Genomic DNA, 16,793 nt, shown 5'->3' with positions numbered 1-16,793 from the left:
CGTTATCAAATAATTGACATTTAAAGAAAAGGCTTAAAAATCTATTTCTTTCTCTAACCAAAACGTTGCTAAATTCCACTGCTGTTGACATTATTTGTGCCAAGATGTGGGATGGCACTATGTGTGGGCTCACAAAAAGAATGAAATAAATCACACATTTGGACAGACATATCATCCCAGTGCAAACTGGCTTCATTGATTTGTTTTTTTAGGTTTCACTGAGATGACGCGTGGACTGTCGCTTGCACGGTTTATTGTTAAATAAAGAAAACAAAAAATGGCTTATAGTCCAACCAGTACTTACCATTTGTTGGCTTCATCATCACTATTGTGTCTTTGAGACTCCTTGGTCACCATGTGATGGGCAACGGGGTCTTTCAAAATTATACCCATTTAATAAAAATCATCTGCTTTATTATAAGCACCTCCCTGTGGAATTGTATCTCCAAACACCATCTTCCTAAAATGGGCTATGCATGTGTTAGTGAGGAAATAAATAACGTCTCTCCTTCACTCGGTAAAAACCAATCATCACTTTGCAGTACCTCCTTCTCGGCACATTGTTTTTTACACCCGCCTCCTCTCCTTACCTTCGCAACAGCATGAGACCAACAATAGCTGTGTCTGGTGTCACACGTGTACTTAGCAGCATGGAGGTAAAGTAATTTGCTATTTATTTGTAGCCTTTTTAATGTGATTGAAATTTAGATCAGCGCTGACCGTGTCATAGCCCTTGTGGGGTCTCTCGCCTGCTGTTGCTGCTTGGTCTTCACCACCATCCTCTCCCAGCTCTTGTTGCTTCCCACCTTTTAGCTCTCCTCTCCCACCCATTGCCACTGATGCAATCATGTATGCTCCACCATGCAACCACTCAAATAAAACAAGCCATGGCAACGCCAATAGGTCTCGCCTATGCTTGTTGATCAACTCGGGCATTATGAATCAGCACAACGTGAATGGGGTTCCTATTATCTCGACATGAATAACAACTTGACATTTTTATTAATAATAGACTCCTATTCATGAAAAACACTTTGTGGTCGATGGTCGTTTGTTAGACGAACTACAGGCATTTAAATGTGTTAGGAGTTTAAGGTCAGTTTACACAAATAATACATATTTAATCTCCTGTTGTCCTACAGAGAGTTAGGAGTGCTGGAAAAAATCTTCACTTTGGCATAGTCTGCTAATTCCGTGCAGCACCTGTGTGTTAGCAGCACGAATTCATGCTTATCCACGAGGAAGGCCAATGTGCCCAGCTTGTCAAAAGTTTCAAAAAGGAACCTGAAAAAGTAGGAAGAACTGCTTTGCTTTAGCCTGAGTCGTAATGCAGCCCTAGAGATAATCATATCGCTCAAAGGTATTTCCCTGTTGTAAGTGCTCCCGCTGACCATCTCTCAAGATGTTATGGTACATTGAGATACACTTTGCAGAATAATTTCTGCAGCTCATCCAAGGACGCTTTGTAGAAACCTGCAATAACTATCACTCAACGGGAAGCTTGCCACCATTCTTTCTTTCGATATAGTTCATTTTCTTACCCAAATAACTCTTGTTTGATTGGATTTTAGAAATGTATAATTAGGACCAATATTTAGTGATATCTAATATATTCCAGAGAAATAAAGTGAAATTCTTTGGATTATTCTGATGAACATTGTATCCTGCCAGAGATGTTTCACTTTATGCATCTCCCTCCAGTAATAGCTTTCAGGTGGCACAAGGTAGTGCCACACAATTTCAACTGCAGCCTCAACTCAGCCCACCATAGATGTGAGGACATTGGTGTATATATTGCTCTAGCTAATAAGTTAGTGTCTGTTTCTTGTACCTTTTTTGCGTTCCTTTGGGGTGTGCTGAGAAAAAATTAGATTACATCAACAGGGACCATACATCATATGATATGTTTGCATATCTTCAGATCTTATTAATCACTGCATTAACTCTCAGGATGGGAGGTAGTGTAGTGAGGAATCTAAAGGAAGATGTAATATCCAGTAGAAATATTGTTACGCAAATGAAGTGACTTTATCTTGCCATGGATATTCTTTTTGCATATTCCTCACCTTAGGAATGAGTTGCAAACAGTACCTCCAGTGAAGGTGGGATTGGGCAGTCCAGCTCATGGTCGTCATAGGGGGGTGATTCAGAGCATCTACTCTCACGTAGGAGGAGTCTGAGAGGTGCACCCCAACTTGGAACAATGCCTCGTTGCTGGGTCTACCACCTCTGTTGATTTGCATCCCAGCACATGGTCCATGACCCCATACCACTTTCTCTGGTGTTGCAGTGGACAATAGTAGTGTTGTTAGAACTTGAATGATGTGCGTTGATAAGATGTAGTGCATGTCTGTATCTTCATGGAAAGCCGCCATCCTCCACCACATTAATGTGTAAGTGCTATGCCGACGTAGATTGTATACAGTTAATGCTGTATCTCAGTGTGAAGCTATTTGTAACCAAGGTAGCCTGCAACTGTGGCGGACGGAAGACATGACCCGCCGGCAAATTTCTTGTATCCACGAGTTATGATCTAGAATGATTTAGAAGAAAATCTGCACCTCAACTGAGAGGCTATTCAAAGCGAAAGCCATTGTTTTTAATTTTTACTAACAGTGTAGGTATGCCAGTATAAATGGTGCTCATATTTTGTTACAGATTCAATGAGATTTCCATGTATGAAACTCTTTGTAACTGTGCATCACCTTTTATATAGGCTTTTAGAGCACTCTTATTTTTACGATTCTCTCTATAGGAGATGAACTCGTACACCATCTATTTTGGCTTTGTCTCTGTCTTTTCTGTAGTAACGGTCTGACCTTCATTCGTACCACTTCCCGAACAGAGCTGAAAGCTAGGCTTTTAACTTTCATGGACTCTGTGCTGAATGGCTCAATTTTTCTTAATTACAGTCATTATTTTTAAATTGCCCAGGTTGTAAACGCCATCAGAGTGTGTGGTGATTGTGCGTTCTTAATTGTAAACAGGCACAGAATCAACGCTGTAAAAATGATTAAAAGCCATCAGGGAAAATTAAAACATTCACATCCTCTGTTTTTGTATTCTCTTCAAAGCAAAACAGAATGTTAATGAATAAAGCTTAGAAAAAGGAAGCTGTTACCGAGAAGAGAGGAGGCTACCTCTGACTTTTCTAAAACAACGGTCCTCGTAGCTGTGATGTCTTATTGTCTTTAGTACCATTAACCATACAATTATCCTTAAAGCTGGAAAAGTAGTATTATAAAGGTGTTGTGGGAGATCCATCCATCTGCGGAAACCCAAGATTTTTATATGAGTACAGTTTTAAGTTCGGCAAGGTCCTATGCCTTTGAATCGAACCCTGTATAATTTTAGGTCTGTCTAGAGATTAATCTGTTTCTTATTTCATGTTGTGAATCCTTTTTTAAAACAAAATGAGTGTGAGAGAGTGGACTTTCCTGTGTTTTTGTTAGCGCATTTGCTGTCACTTGTGAGACATTTTGTTAATTCCTTGTGTCTTAGAGACCATAGATTACTTACCATTGGTCGGCTCCCTTGACACTTTCATTTGGTTACGTTCCGTACGTTAGCGCATGCGGCATTCATTTCTGCTTCTTGGGTTTGTCTAAAGTGCTTGTTTCCATCCACTGCTCCCTTAATTCTTTTTGTTTTAGCACTCTCCTGGGCACGTCTTTTCCAGCAGTCTCCCTTGTGTACTCTTCCTCTGTGTCCCCTCAATCCCCCACCGCACCCCCACCCTCACTCTCCATGTTGCTTCACCCTCCGTCTTTCTTCATCAAGCTCCTCCATCCTCCCTCTTTGTTGCTTCGGCCCCCACCTGCCTGCCCTCCACATTACTTTACCTTCTCATCGTTCCCTCCATTTTCTTCCCTCCATGTTACTTCGCCCCTCTACCCTCCATCTGTGTTAATCCGCCCCTCTCCCTCCCTCTGGGTTGCTTCCCCCTCCATTCCTCTGTGTTATTTCCGCGTTCCCTCCCTCCTAGATGCTTCCCCTCACCAAGCCTAATTTGGTTTTCTTTTTGTTTACCATCTTGTATCGACGAGCAAAATGAAAACATGAAAGCACTGCCATCATTTTGTAGGTGCGCACATGTTTTAGGCCTGCGTGCACCTACAGACTGTTTTTTTAGTGCCATGCTGTACATCGGGAATGCTGTGCAGCAAGGCTAGACCCATTGGCGAAGCCAATAGGTCCCAAAGGCGAGAACTACTGGCTTTCACAATGCATCTTATGGTTACATTATTCTAGTTGATTTCCCAACAAAAAGGAGAGTTACGTATCAACATTCCTGTAATATGTTTCCCATGATTTGGGTACCATACCTGTTCTTTTGCTCACCAAATTATGAGGAACAAGGAAACACGTGTCAAAAGAGAGGGGAATCTTACAGTGTGGAGTTTTTCCAACCATATTGCCTCTTTCACTCCTTTGCCCCAAAAGACGCAACCTCTGTACCAGGAGTCTCCAACTTTTTTTGTAATAGGAGCTACTTATGTTCAATGAAAATCATCCCCAGCTGCTAACATTATCAATGTTGTAATAGTGACCACATCACACAGCATTTTATTGAAGGCCACCATATTCAAGATTACCTTTGCTACATTGCAGGTGCAACCTAACATGTAGCTTGTAAATGAGACCTCGTGTATTTTTGGTGTATTTACTGATATGACGAAATTGTAATTGCTAATTGATGTCTGTCTTCGGAGGTTCATGAAGTTTGTGGGACTTAGCCTGTCATAAAGATGCAATGCTATTCACAGATTACATTTGAGACATAATTTGTTTTACTTGATGCCACGATGAAATGTTGTATTTCCAGGTTTTCAATATCTTAAAGGTGCAAACAACCTTTTGCCTGTGTTCTCTGCAATTGTGAACTTGTTAGCTTGCTATTTGTGTGCCGCTTGAGTGCACTCACATTGTATTCCTTAATAGTGACACCTTTTCTAATTTAGAAGAGTCTTAGGCTTCCATTGTTACTGTAAACCATCATCTTAGCTGTCTTCACTGCTGCTAGCCAGGTGCGACCCATCCTTTAGGGCTGAGGGGCCACTCCCCCACCATTAGCCCTTTGTTAGACTTTTCATCCAAGGCGTTGTCTCCCTTTACTTTTTGCCTTTGTTCCCCAGGTTGTTGATGTGTGCTGGACTCTGATTTTGCCGTTTTGTTACTCTGGGCACTTTACCACTGCTAACCAGTGCTAAAGTGCAAGTGCTCCTTTACAAAATGTATATGTAATTAGCTAATCCATGGTTGGCATATTTGATTTATTAGTAAGTCCCTTGTACAGTGCACTAGAGGTGCCCAGGGCCTGTAAATCAAATGCTACTAGAGGGCCTGCAGCGGTGGTTGTGCCACCCACATAAGTAGCTCTGTAATCATGTCTCAGACCTGCCATTGCAGTGTCTGTGTGTGCGCAGTTTTTAACTGTAAATTCGACTTGGTAAGTGACATGACTGAGAAGTGTGCTGGGACCCTGCTAACCAGGCCCCAGCACCAGTGTTCTTTCACTAAAAATGTACTATTGTTTCCACAATTGGCACACCCCTGGCACACAGATAAGTCCCTTGTAAAAGGTACCACTGGTACCAAGAGCCCTGTGACCAGGGAATGTCACTAAGGGCTCCAACATGTGTTGTGCCACCCTAAGAGACTCCTCACCTAACACAGGCACACTGCCATTGCATATTGTGTTTGTTCGTGGGGAGAAAAAGGCAAAGTCGACATGGCATCTCCCTCAGGATGCCATGCACACAAAATACTGCCTGTGGCATAGGTAAGTCACCCCTCTAGCAGGCCTTACAGCCCTAAGGCAGGGTGCACTGTACCACAGGTGAGGGCAAAGCTGCATGAGTAATATGCCCCTACAGTGTCTAAGTCCATTCTTAGACATTGTAAGTACAGTGTGGCCACATTAAGTATATGGTCTGGGAGTTTGTCAAAAATGAACTCCACAGCTCCATAATGGCTACACTGGATACTGGGAAGTTTGGTATCAAACTTCTCAGAATAATAAACCCACACTGATGCATATTACAAAATGCACACAGAGGGCATCTTAGAAGATGCCCCCTGTAATTAACCCAGTCCTTCAGTGCAGGACTGACTGTCAGTGCCAGCCTGCCACTGAGACGAGTTTCTGCCCCCCGGGGGTGAGAGCCTTTGTGCTCTATGAGGACAGAAAGAACGCCTGCACTGGGTGGAGGTGCTTCTCACCTCCCCCTGCAGGAACTGTAACACCTGGCAGTGAGCCTCAAAGGCTCATGCCTTTTGTTACAGCACCCCAGGGCATTCCAGCTAGTGGATATGCCCGCCCCTCCGGCCACTGCCCCCACTTTTGGCAGCAGGGCTGGTGGAGATAATGAGAAAAAGGAGGAGTCACCCACCAGTCAGGACAGCCACTAAGGTGTCCTGAGCTGAGGTGACCCCTGCCTTTAGTAATCCTCCGTCTTGAGATTGGAGGATTCCCCCAATAGGATTAGGGATGCGCCCCCCTCCCCTCAGGGAGGAGGCACAAAGAGGTTGTAGCCACCCTCCAGGACAGTAGCCATTGGCTACTGCCCCCCCAGACCTAAAACACCCCCCTAAATTTAGTATTTAGGGGCGCCCCAGAACCCAGGAAATCAGATTCCTGCAACCTGAACAAAGAAGGACTGCTGACCTACAAGCCCTGCAGAGAAGATGGAAGACGACAACTGCCTTGGCCCCAGACCTACCGGCCTGTCTCCTGACTCGAAAACCTGCAACCAGCGGCGCATCCGACAGGGACCAGTAACCTCTGAAGCCTCAGAGGACTGCCCTGAACCAAAGGACCAAGAAACTCCAGTGAGCAGCGGCTCTGCTCAATTTCACCAACAACTTTGCAACTTTCTTGCAACTTTAAAGGACTTCATTCTTCCCGCCGAAAGCGTGAGACTTCACCCTCTGCACCCGACGCCCCGGCTTGAGATCCAGAGAACCAACACCAAAGGGAGGACTCCCCGGCGACTGTGACCCTGTGAGTGGCCCAAGACGACCCAGCTGGACCCCCACAGCGATGCCTGCAGAGAGAATCCGGAGGCTCCCCCTGACCGCGACTGCCTGTAACAAGGGACCCGACGCCTGGACCAAGCACTGCACTCGCAGACCCCAGGACCAGAAGGAACCGAACCTCAGTGCAGGAGTTACCCCCAGGTGACCCTATGCCTAGCCCAGGTGGTGGCTGGCCCAAGAAGCCCCCCTGTGCCCTGCCTGCACCGCTAGAGTGACCCCCAGGCCCCTCCATTGTTTCCTATACAAAACCCGACGCCTGCTTTGCACACTGAACCCAGCAGCCCCTGTGTCCCTGAGGGTGTGTTTGGTGTGCCTACTTGTATCCCCCCCCCCCAGTGCTCTACAAAACCCCCCTGGTCTGCGCCCAGAGGACCCGAGTACTTACCTGCTGGCAGACCGGAGCATCCCTGTTCTCCATAGGTGCCTATGTGTTTTGGGCACCTCTTTGACCTCTGCACCTGACCAGCCCTGAGCTGCTGGTGTGGTAACTTTGGGGTTGCCTTGAACCCCCAACGGTGGGCTGCCTATACCCAGGAACTGAGACTTGTAAGTGTTTTACTTACCTCACAATCTAACCAATACTTACCTCACCATGGGACTGTTGATTTTTGCACTGTCTACTTTTAAAATAGCTTATTGCCATTTTAACAAAGACTGTATAGGTTATTACTCTAATTTAAAGTTCCTAACTTACCTGTGTGGAGTACCTTGCATTTTATGTGTTTACTTCAAATCTTGAACTTGTGGTTCTAAAAATAAATTAAGGAAATACATTTTTCTATATAAAAACTATTGGCCTGGAGTAAAGTCTTTGAGTGTGTGTCCCTCATTTATTGCCTGTGTGTGTACAACAAATGCTTAACATTACCCTCTGATAAGCCTACTGCTCGACCACACTACCACAAAATAGAGAATTAGAATTATCTAAGAGGAACCCTTGGACTCTGTGCATACTATCTATTACTTTGAGATAGTATATACAGAGCCAGCTTCCTACAACCTCACACTAGACAGTGACACAAAGGGAGGTGTAGTCTGCATTTCCAGATGAGCCATCTGTGCTAGGAGGGAGGGGAGGAGTGGTCACCCTCACTTGAAAGGGCTGTGCCTGCCCTCACACAATGCAGTATCCAACCCCCTGGTGAGTGTCTGGGGCCTGGCCTAGGCAAGGCAAGATTTCACATTCAAGAGAGACTTTGCTTTGAAGTATGCCTACTTCAAAGGAGAAATTGGGTATAAGAGCACTTCTGGAAACCAAGAGGAACCTCTGGCTGGAGAAGAGCTGCCCTACCTGTGACTGTGCTTTGTGGTGCTATCCTGCAGTTGCTGCTTCTGCCAGAGTAAGAGGGCAAAGACTGGATTTTGTGTGCCTTCCATCTTGAGAAGAAATCTCCAAGGGCTTGATTTAGAGCTTGCCTCCTGTTGTTTGAAGTATCAGGGACAACAAAGACTTCTCTCTGCCAGCACCTGGAGTCTCTGGGGAGACTCCTACTCTGCCCTGTGGTGCCCATCCAGTTCCTGGGACCCTGAAAGGAGAAGCTGGCAGCCTAGGAGGAGGAAATCCATGCACAGAGCGCCGTGTGGAGAAAAGATCGACGCAACTCCGATCTGCGGCTGAAGAAATGATGTGCCGCCAGCTCCGCGGCTGAAAATCGATGCTCGCCAGAAACGCGACCGAAGAATCGACCAACGGAGCTGGAGAAATGACGAGCAGCATCGCTGACGGAGGCTGGAGAGATTGCAACCTGCGCTGCGTGGTTTTCGGATCACCTTACGGCTGGATTTCCTACGCAAGCACCGCTGGGCTTGTTAAAACAACGCAAGGCCTGCCCGGAACTGAGAGTGCAGACCGGATTGATGCATCGCTCTCTTGCGGAGAGAAGAAACGACGCGCCCTGACCCGACGAAAGCAGAAACGACACAAGGTCTCGCTCTTGAGTGAAATCAACGCATCACAAGCCCTTTTCGCAGTGTTATTTTTGACGCACCCAAGGTACATTTTCATGTTAACAGTGTGAGTGTGTGTTTAAAACCACTTAAATAATTTATTTTTATTTTTAATTGATCACTTGACTTGTGTATTGTGGATTTTTGTCATTTTTGTCTTATTTTGTTTAGATAAATATTTCCTATTTTTCTAAACCTTTGTTGTCATTTTGTAGTGTTTTCATTGAGTTACTGTGTGTGTTGGTACAAATACTTTACACATAGCACTCTGAAGTTAAGCCTACTGCTCTGCCAAGCTACCAAGAGGGTAAGCAGGGGTTAGCTGAGGGTGATTCTCTTTTACCCTGACTAGAGTGTGAGGGTCCTTGCTTGAACAGGGGGTAACCTGACTGTCAACCAAAGACCCCATTTCTAACACCCCTCTTGAAGAGTGTCTGTCAGGCTGAGCAAAGGTTAGCCTGACAAACACTTTTTATGTTCAGGTCAGGCAGCCAGGAGCAGACATGCTCACTTTGCACAGACTCCAGGCTGCCTGAGCTGAACTTTGCTGGGCTGAAGAGGTCACAGCTCCTATGGGCGTGACCTCCTCGGCTCAGCAAAGGTGCCTCGATGCCCTCCCCCGGGTGACGAGGAAAGCGTCACCCATTGACTTTGACCTGGGCGCTTCAGGTTTTAACCCTGAAGTGCCCAGGGCGAGTGTCAATCAGTGACACCTCTTCACAGAATGGGGTGGGGTCAGCAGTCTCACTGACCCCACCCACCCCACTCTGTGACGAGGCTGGGACTGCTGCCTTCCTTAGGTCAGCCAATGAGGAAAGGCAGCAGTCCCAACCCTCCTGGGACCTCCTTGGCTGAAGGTAGGGTGTGTGTGTGTGTGTGTGTGTGTGTGTGTGTGTGTGTGTGTGTGTGTGTGTGTGTGTGTGTGTGTGTGTGTGTGTGTGTGTGTGTGTGTGTGTGTGTGTGTGTGTGTGTGTGTGTGTGTGTGTGTGTGTGTGTGAGAGATCTTTGTAAATGGATGTTTGGTGCGTGCATGTATGTTTGAATGTTGATGAGTGTATGTATGTTTGAATGTTGATGAGTGTTGTTAATGGATGTGCATGTGTGTGTGTTTCTGTGTGTGTGTGTGAAAGTGTGAGTGTGCTTCGACCCCCCTCCCTCCTAAAACTACCGGCCTCTACTGCTGCTAGCTATAATCAGTGTGCAAAGACAGTTGTTTGAATACAGCTCTGTAGCAGGTACTGGAAGCACCTCTAGTTTCCTTCCTTCGGCCTACACGCCTATTTCCTAATTTTATTTTACCACCAGTAACCAGCACTATCATTTGTTGAGTATATCTTGATAGTTCAATGTGGGATAATAGAACTAGTCTTGTATGCTAACTCATCAGTGGTTATAGTTGTATATTATCCTCTTCTTGAAAGATGCCAAGAGCTAAAAACTCCAGTAGTAATCACCTTAAGCTACTACCTCATACAATACTTCAGACAAGGAAAAATAAGCAATAAGAGTTAGCAAAAAGATTGAGTTTTGCAAACTGCTTTTCCAGACTGCATTACTACACCCAATACAAATACCTCACAGCAAAGAGGAGAGAGTTAAGTTTCAACAATTCTGTAATGTTTGTTTCCCGTGATTTGGCTACCGTAGCCGTTCTATAGCTTACCGAAGTATGATGAGCAAGGGAACACATGTCAAAAGAGATGGAATTTAACAATGTGGAGCTTTTCCAACCATACTGCCTTTTTCGCTCCTTTCACCCCAGAAGACTCAACCACTGTACCAAGGGTCTCCAACCTTTTTTGTAATAAGCACTACTTATGTTCATTGGAAATCATCCCCAGCTACTAACGTTATTAGTGTTGTGAATGTGGCCACTTCAGACAGCATTATATTAATGACCCCCATAGTCCGAGTTGCCAGCAGTAATGTAAAAAAAAAAGACTTTGTCAAATTAGAATGCCTCTACGTGGATATTAACAGCGATAGCTGGAATGTCACTGTCACCATAGTAATAATGTTAGTTGTAAACTTCCCCAGTGTCACATGATTCATCACTCATATATCAGGGTTAAACATATTTTTTAAAGTACATGTTTTTTCTCCATCTGAAAATACACACACATTTGTCTTAAATACACATGCTCAAATTGGCTATATATATATAATTTCAACCAAGCAAAAGCTTCTTCTAATTTAGTAGTGAGCTGTACAGAGGAGAGCTACTTACAAGTAGTTGGGGAGCTACCGGTAGCTCCCTGGCTACCCACTAGAGAAGCATGATATACTGTTACAGATACTCTTCCCAGAAGAGCACTACCTGCTATGATGTCACTGCCACGAGTATACTCGATGTCATAGAACACACCCACGGCTCACCAACCACCGCAGAAAGATGCTAACAAAAACAGTACCACTGATGGTGACACGAATGCCAAGAAAAACCTGCTCTTGGGGACACAGGACTCGGCTAATAATAGAGAAAACCTGTCACTACAGAAGGCAAGAAACTTGCCTTACGTGTCCTCATCTTAAATACAAAATCAGAAACATGGCAAGAGTCCTCACCTTAACTACAAAATCAGAAACAAGGTGCCTGCCTCACCCAGATGCGGAAATCCATCTTGAAGTGACCTTGTGTTTCAAAAAAGACTAGAACGCAAGCGTTAACCTTGTACTGTGCTGATCTTGTCCCCAACAGAAAATGGAAGTACTTCACCAGACTAGAGATCACCTACTTACTGCCTGAGCTGTCTGCTTTTGAATCATGGCAGTTCATCTCTATCCCGATTTCTGTTAATTAGCCTATGTCCTGACTAATGAGGAACATATTTCTCTTGAGCATATCAAATTTGTCCCTTAGTTCAATGTTGAGTTGCTTATATTCTGTGGAACCCATACCATTCCCTTCATTGTGTTTGTCCTCTGTTTTGTCCAGCATTATTATCTCTAAAACTGACCTCATTCACTCCCCTTTTCTACCTCAGAAACTCTCTGGAATAAAGACCTGCTACGGATAGATTTCTGCCCCTTTTCCCTTTATTTCACTGCATTGATGAAGGATGGCAGACTAACTCCAAATGTGTACCTTCAGAAGAGTTTGAGTCGTGAAACTGGAAACTGGCTTTGTTCAAAGACCTGCAGGAACAAAAAGTAGCTCTATCAAACCAAGCTATTTTATTGATCATATAACAAATGCAAGATGTGATTATTCAGATAAAATATGATTGCAGTGATTCCTGTGAAAAGTGTATACTGGGAACATGTTTGTGGAGTTAGTAAGATGTTATTTGTTGGTATACACTTGATAGAATGGTAGCGATTTAAAAATCATGCAGCAAGAGCACAAGCATTTAAATCTTCATGCAAAAAACTGAAGCTGTGGAGTTTACTACATTCAGATAATTCGGCCAATTCATCAACGTTCGATTTCTTGTGTCATTTTAGAAGATGGGGAAGTAGCTGTCTGCTTGCATCTTTTCAGATATTTTTGGGAATCAGATTTATTTTTATTTTTTTGCCTTTGTTACTGTCTGGCTGAGGACACTGAGCCCAATCGAGCCATAACAGATTTCCTCTTATTGTTACAAGGTATTATCTGATAGAGACTTCTAATTGCAGATTCCTTACCTTTGAATTTCCCCAGGCGTCAGACTGGATCTGGGGATTGTTCTTCAAACAGTACCTCTGCGCGCTGTCAGGTGTCGTCTGTTGACCCCGTGGGCGTCGTTGGTGTCGTGTTTGATGTGATTATGTTGCAATTGTATATAGGCGCCATCCTGGTGTGTGATGTCAGTTCTTTTCTTTCCGCGCCATCCTACACACAGATCCGGAGAAGAGCTACCTCAGTCATTTTTTTACTACGTCAACACGTTTGTCAAAGTTTTTTGACGAGTTTGTGGATGCGTCGAGGGACATCCTGCAAGACCGGATTCAAGCCCTGCCACTCCTGTCACCGAACTATGTCGGTGACGGATCCGCACCTTGTGTGTCTTTGGTGCCTGGAGCACATTCAAGACCCGAAGTCGTGCTCTAAGAGTGGGGCCATGAACCAGAAAGCTTTGAGGAAGCGGTCCCTAAAGATCATGGCGGCCCAACACTCGACTCCGCTTCGCTTACGGTCTCTTTCAATAGGAAGGTCTCAAGACCGGCCGCTGAGTCACCACCACTCCTCGTCCTCCAAGTCATCGGGACATTCGGGTCAAAAAAAGAAGTCATTGATGAAGGACAAGCATTCTTCAACTTCTCCCAGTCGCTCGGACAATGCAACACGGGAAGAGCGTTGACGCTCTAGGCCTCCGTCATCGGAGCCTTCACCTGGGTCGGCTCCACGCTTCCCTGACTTCCTGGGAGCCGAAGCCACCCCTGCCCAGCTTAAAGAATTTTATGAGGTAATGCGCCTCATTTTTGGGCAGTCTGACCCACCTTCGGCGCCCTCGGGCACAGGTGAGTCGGTTGAGCCCCCCTTGGGTTCAAAGTTGTCGACTTTGACCACAGCTCCGGAGGGTCCCTCTGGATCCAGTCGCGGATCCGTCTCGATGCCGATCGTGCCACAGCGACCTTCCTCGGCATCGGGTCAGACATCAACGCTCCCGACGTTGGTTGGGCCCACAGAACGATGTAGAACGACGCCGATTCCATTCTGTATGGGCTCTCCTGGGCCCAGGGTTGATCCAGACTCTTATTCTTGTGGGTATGGATACTGGTGATGACGAATCCTGCTGCCAACTGGCTCCTGGTGTACCCGCGGACTAGGAAGGTTTGGAGGCTGAGGAGGGGGCGGAGGTAGACTGGGTGACCAGTTGGCTCCCTGATCCCTAGGGGCATGGGATCCCGCGTCGGGGCTGTACAGCATGCGTGGGTCGATTGCCGGGGGGGAATGGACGCGGTTGGGTGCCCCTTCCGTAGCCACGAATGGGGCGAAAGGCAGACTGCTGAGGTCTAGGAGCAGGCGCAAGGCCAAGGGACAGGGTCGTGGCTCGGGAAAAGGTAAGGAATCTGCAACTAGAAGTCTCTATCAGATGTACAAGTTACTTACCTTCTGTAACAATATATCTGGTAGAGACATATTCTAGTTGCAGATGCCTTACCTTTGAATAGATACCCGAGCAATACCATCCCTGGTGGTGGGCTGCGAACCAAGATCACACCAAGAAGTCCTGCAGGACCGAACGGCCCATCCTCCCTGCACTGCAAACTGATTTCTAGGGACAGAAACTTCCCCTTAAGGGCCCTAGTTTTGGCGCACCACTCTGTGTTCCTCATGGCTCCGCGCTACTGATGTGGAAAGTGGTGAAAAGAAACTGACGTCTGCAAGCCAGGATGGTGCCTATATACGACGGCGATGTCATCACGTCGAAAGCGACGCCCGCGAAGTCAACCGACGCCACCTGGCGGGACGCAGAGATACTGCTCGAAGAAAAATCTCCAGATCCAGTCTGACGCCTGGGGAAATTCAAAGGTAAGGAATCTGCAACTAGAATATGTCTCTACCAGACATATCGTTACTGAAGGTAAGTAACTTGTGCTTTAAGAACTTTGAGACAGTTGCCTCCAGACCTCCCTGGGAGGTGAACCAAACCTGCCTCTGTGGCTCACTGACTTGCACTCTAGATTCTTAGCCTTTTTTTAAAAATACACACAATATCATGAAATTTGGCATCTTTGAGTGCATAGGCCTCCTTCCAGGGAACTGATTTGCTGCTATATGCTGCAAATTCTTCAAAATATGACTTCTGGTTCTGTATATTTTGTATTTTGAAAGATTTTATAACCGTATAGAAGGCATAGCCAGTCCAGATTGTAAAAATAATCTCTGTCAGAACTCTGTATGTGCTTTTCCCCTAGATGAGCTGCTCTAGAGCCATCCCTTCTCAGTTTTTGTCGAGATTTGAGAAATCATGAAAGCCATTTCTGATTGTCAGTCAGTCTTAAAGACTGCTAAGTTATTCCTAAAGTAATTTTCACAGAAGCTCCGCTGTGAGGTAAGCAGTGTTCGCTAATCTGGGTGGCAAGCACTGGTGTCTCCTACAGGTGTCGATTCACAGACACCCAGTCCTGACATGATCTCCCCAGTGAAGTTATTTGCTAACCTAACACCCCTTGCCAAGTGTGTACCTGGCAATTTGTTTTTCCAGTGCTGTTGAAGATGTGCGTTATCAAGGCTTGAGTCTTTGTTACTAGCAGCATAAATCATATTAGTGATATTTACTTGTTTGGAACATCTTGGGAATCTTTCTGTATTTATGAAAAAATATACTTTTTACTTTGAGAGTCAGGTGATGATGTAGATTTGAAGGTCTTGGAATTGTGACAATTATCTCTTAAGGTAAAGAGGTGTTGCAAGAGTTGGTTACATTTTTTACTATACTAAAATGTTATGATCGTAATTCTCAAGTGTCAGCCGCTCCTCCTCTGATCATTAAACCATCAAGTAATCGTTTTATTAATGAATGTGCCAGGATGCTGTGGTTCAGTTCCAGTATTCACAGTATGTCCTTTAGGGTTCTAGAGGGTAGGAAACTGGCATTGCACCTCAGGCTCGGTAATCCTACCTCGTGCTGGTCAGACCATAAATCTCTTTTCACGTTTCACTATCAAGCATTAAGGCGCAGGTCGCTCAAAAAATGCAGATCCCCTTTCTAAATTAAATAAAACATATAGGAGTTGCACAGGTGACGTCAAGCGTGCAGTTTGTCCATTAGAGACATCGAGGTAGGTAACATCACAGGGACACTGAGTGTGGTGACATGATTTTGTACGTTTTTGAGTATTTCAAATCTCAATTTTGTTTCATGTTAATATAGAAGGTACACCGTGGAACTAACTTCAGGCAGTGAAAGCTAATAAAATCCTTACTTTTTTAAAGATAAATAGTTGCAATCAAATAGGTTGTGAAATAGCAAAATATAGGTAGCAACTGCTACCTACTTGCTCAGTAGGTATCCGGCGTAGGGCAGGATGCATTATACGTCCTTGGGATAATCACTGAACACATAAATCACTCAAGTTTAGACCTTCTGTAAATGTGTTTCACTGAGGTTCTACTAAAAATGTGTTCTGTCTCCTGTCTTCATTAACCAATGATATATTCTCCAGGTTTAGTCGATTCCCCCTTTGATGAGTTAGAAAACAGGCTGAGGATTCAGGCCTTGGAAAATAGCAGTGGTATGACATTCATTACAGTATACCGCTTAAATAGCGCATAATTAATATACAATACGAAAGACGTCAGTTGTGGAATGAAGTCAGTGAACATCGAGCTATTGATACCACAGTCTTAATGTTTGCTTTTATCATACTCCGTCCTCACACAATCTGGAACGAAGAGATGAGTGTTCTGTACGTAAAGATGTTTTTACCATCACCGTTGGGTAACCCTGGATCCAGATGATAGCTGCTTATGCATTGTTGTGGCTTACACTAGACTCTCGTAAAATCATTACTAGAAATGAATGGCTGAGTAGCAGAAGCAGGTGCACCTACAAGCATTTATTTGCATTAGCGGCTTCTTCCCCAGTAGCCGAGAAATAGCGCCACATGCTCAGCAGTGGCATCGTTTACGCACCGAATTTTAGGAAACCTTCAACTCCTAGTATTATTCATATGCTGCATAGTACGTCCTAACTTAGGTAATCAATTTTCGAGCGTTGGCATGTTAGCCAGGTGATTATCTGGCAGGGGTCTGGCCTATAGCGGCTTCACGCTTAATCTCAGCAGCCCACCAAATATCCTCTCTGCGTGGGATGGGCTCCTAGATCAGCTTCCTTTAATGATCTGCTCACACAAGAGCAACTCCCTCTCTCGCCTGT

At 45.1% G+C, this 16,793-nt stretch overlaps 1 protein-coding gene across 9 annotated transcripts in view; it reads left to right on the top strand.

Annotated features, from left to right (window-relative positions):
* The window catches only part of LOC138299444 (signal transducer and activator of transcription 5B), a 994,326-nt gene that overhangs the window by 669,204 nt on the left and 308,329 nt on the right, over positions 1 to 16,793 (top strand). The gene's annotated exons all lie outside the window — the stretch shown is intronic.

The sequence above is a fragment of the Pleurodeles waltl genome, chromosome 6 (genome assembly GCF_031143425.1).
Source record: "Pleurodeles waltl isolate 20211129_DDA chromosome 6, aPleWal1.hap1.20221129, whole genome shotgun sequence".
NCBI lineage: Eukaryota > Metazoa > Chordata > Amphibia > Caudata > Salamandridae > Pleurodeles > Pleurodeles waltl.
The sequence above is the reverse complement of the archived record's forward strand: the minus strand, read 5'-3'. Positions and strand labels throughout refer to the sequence as shown.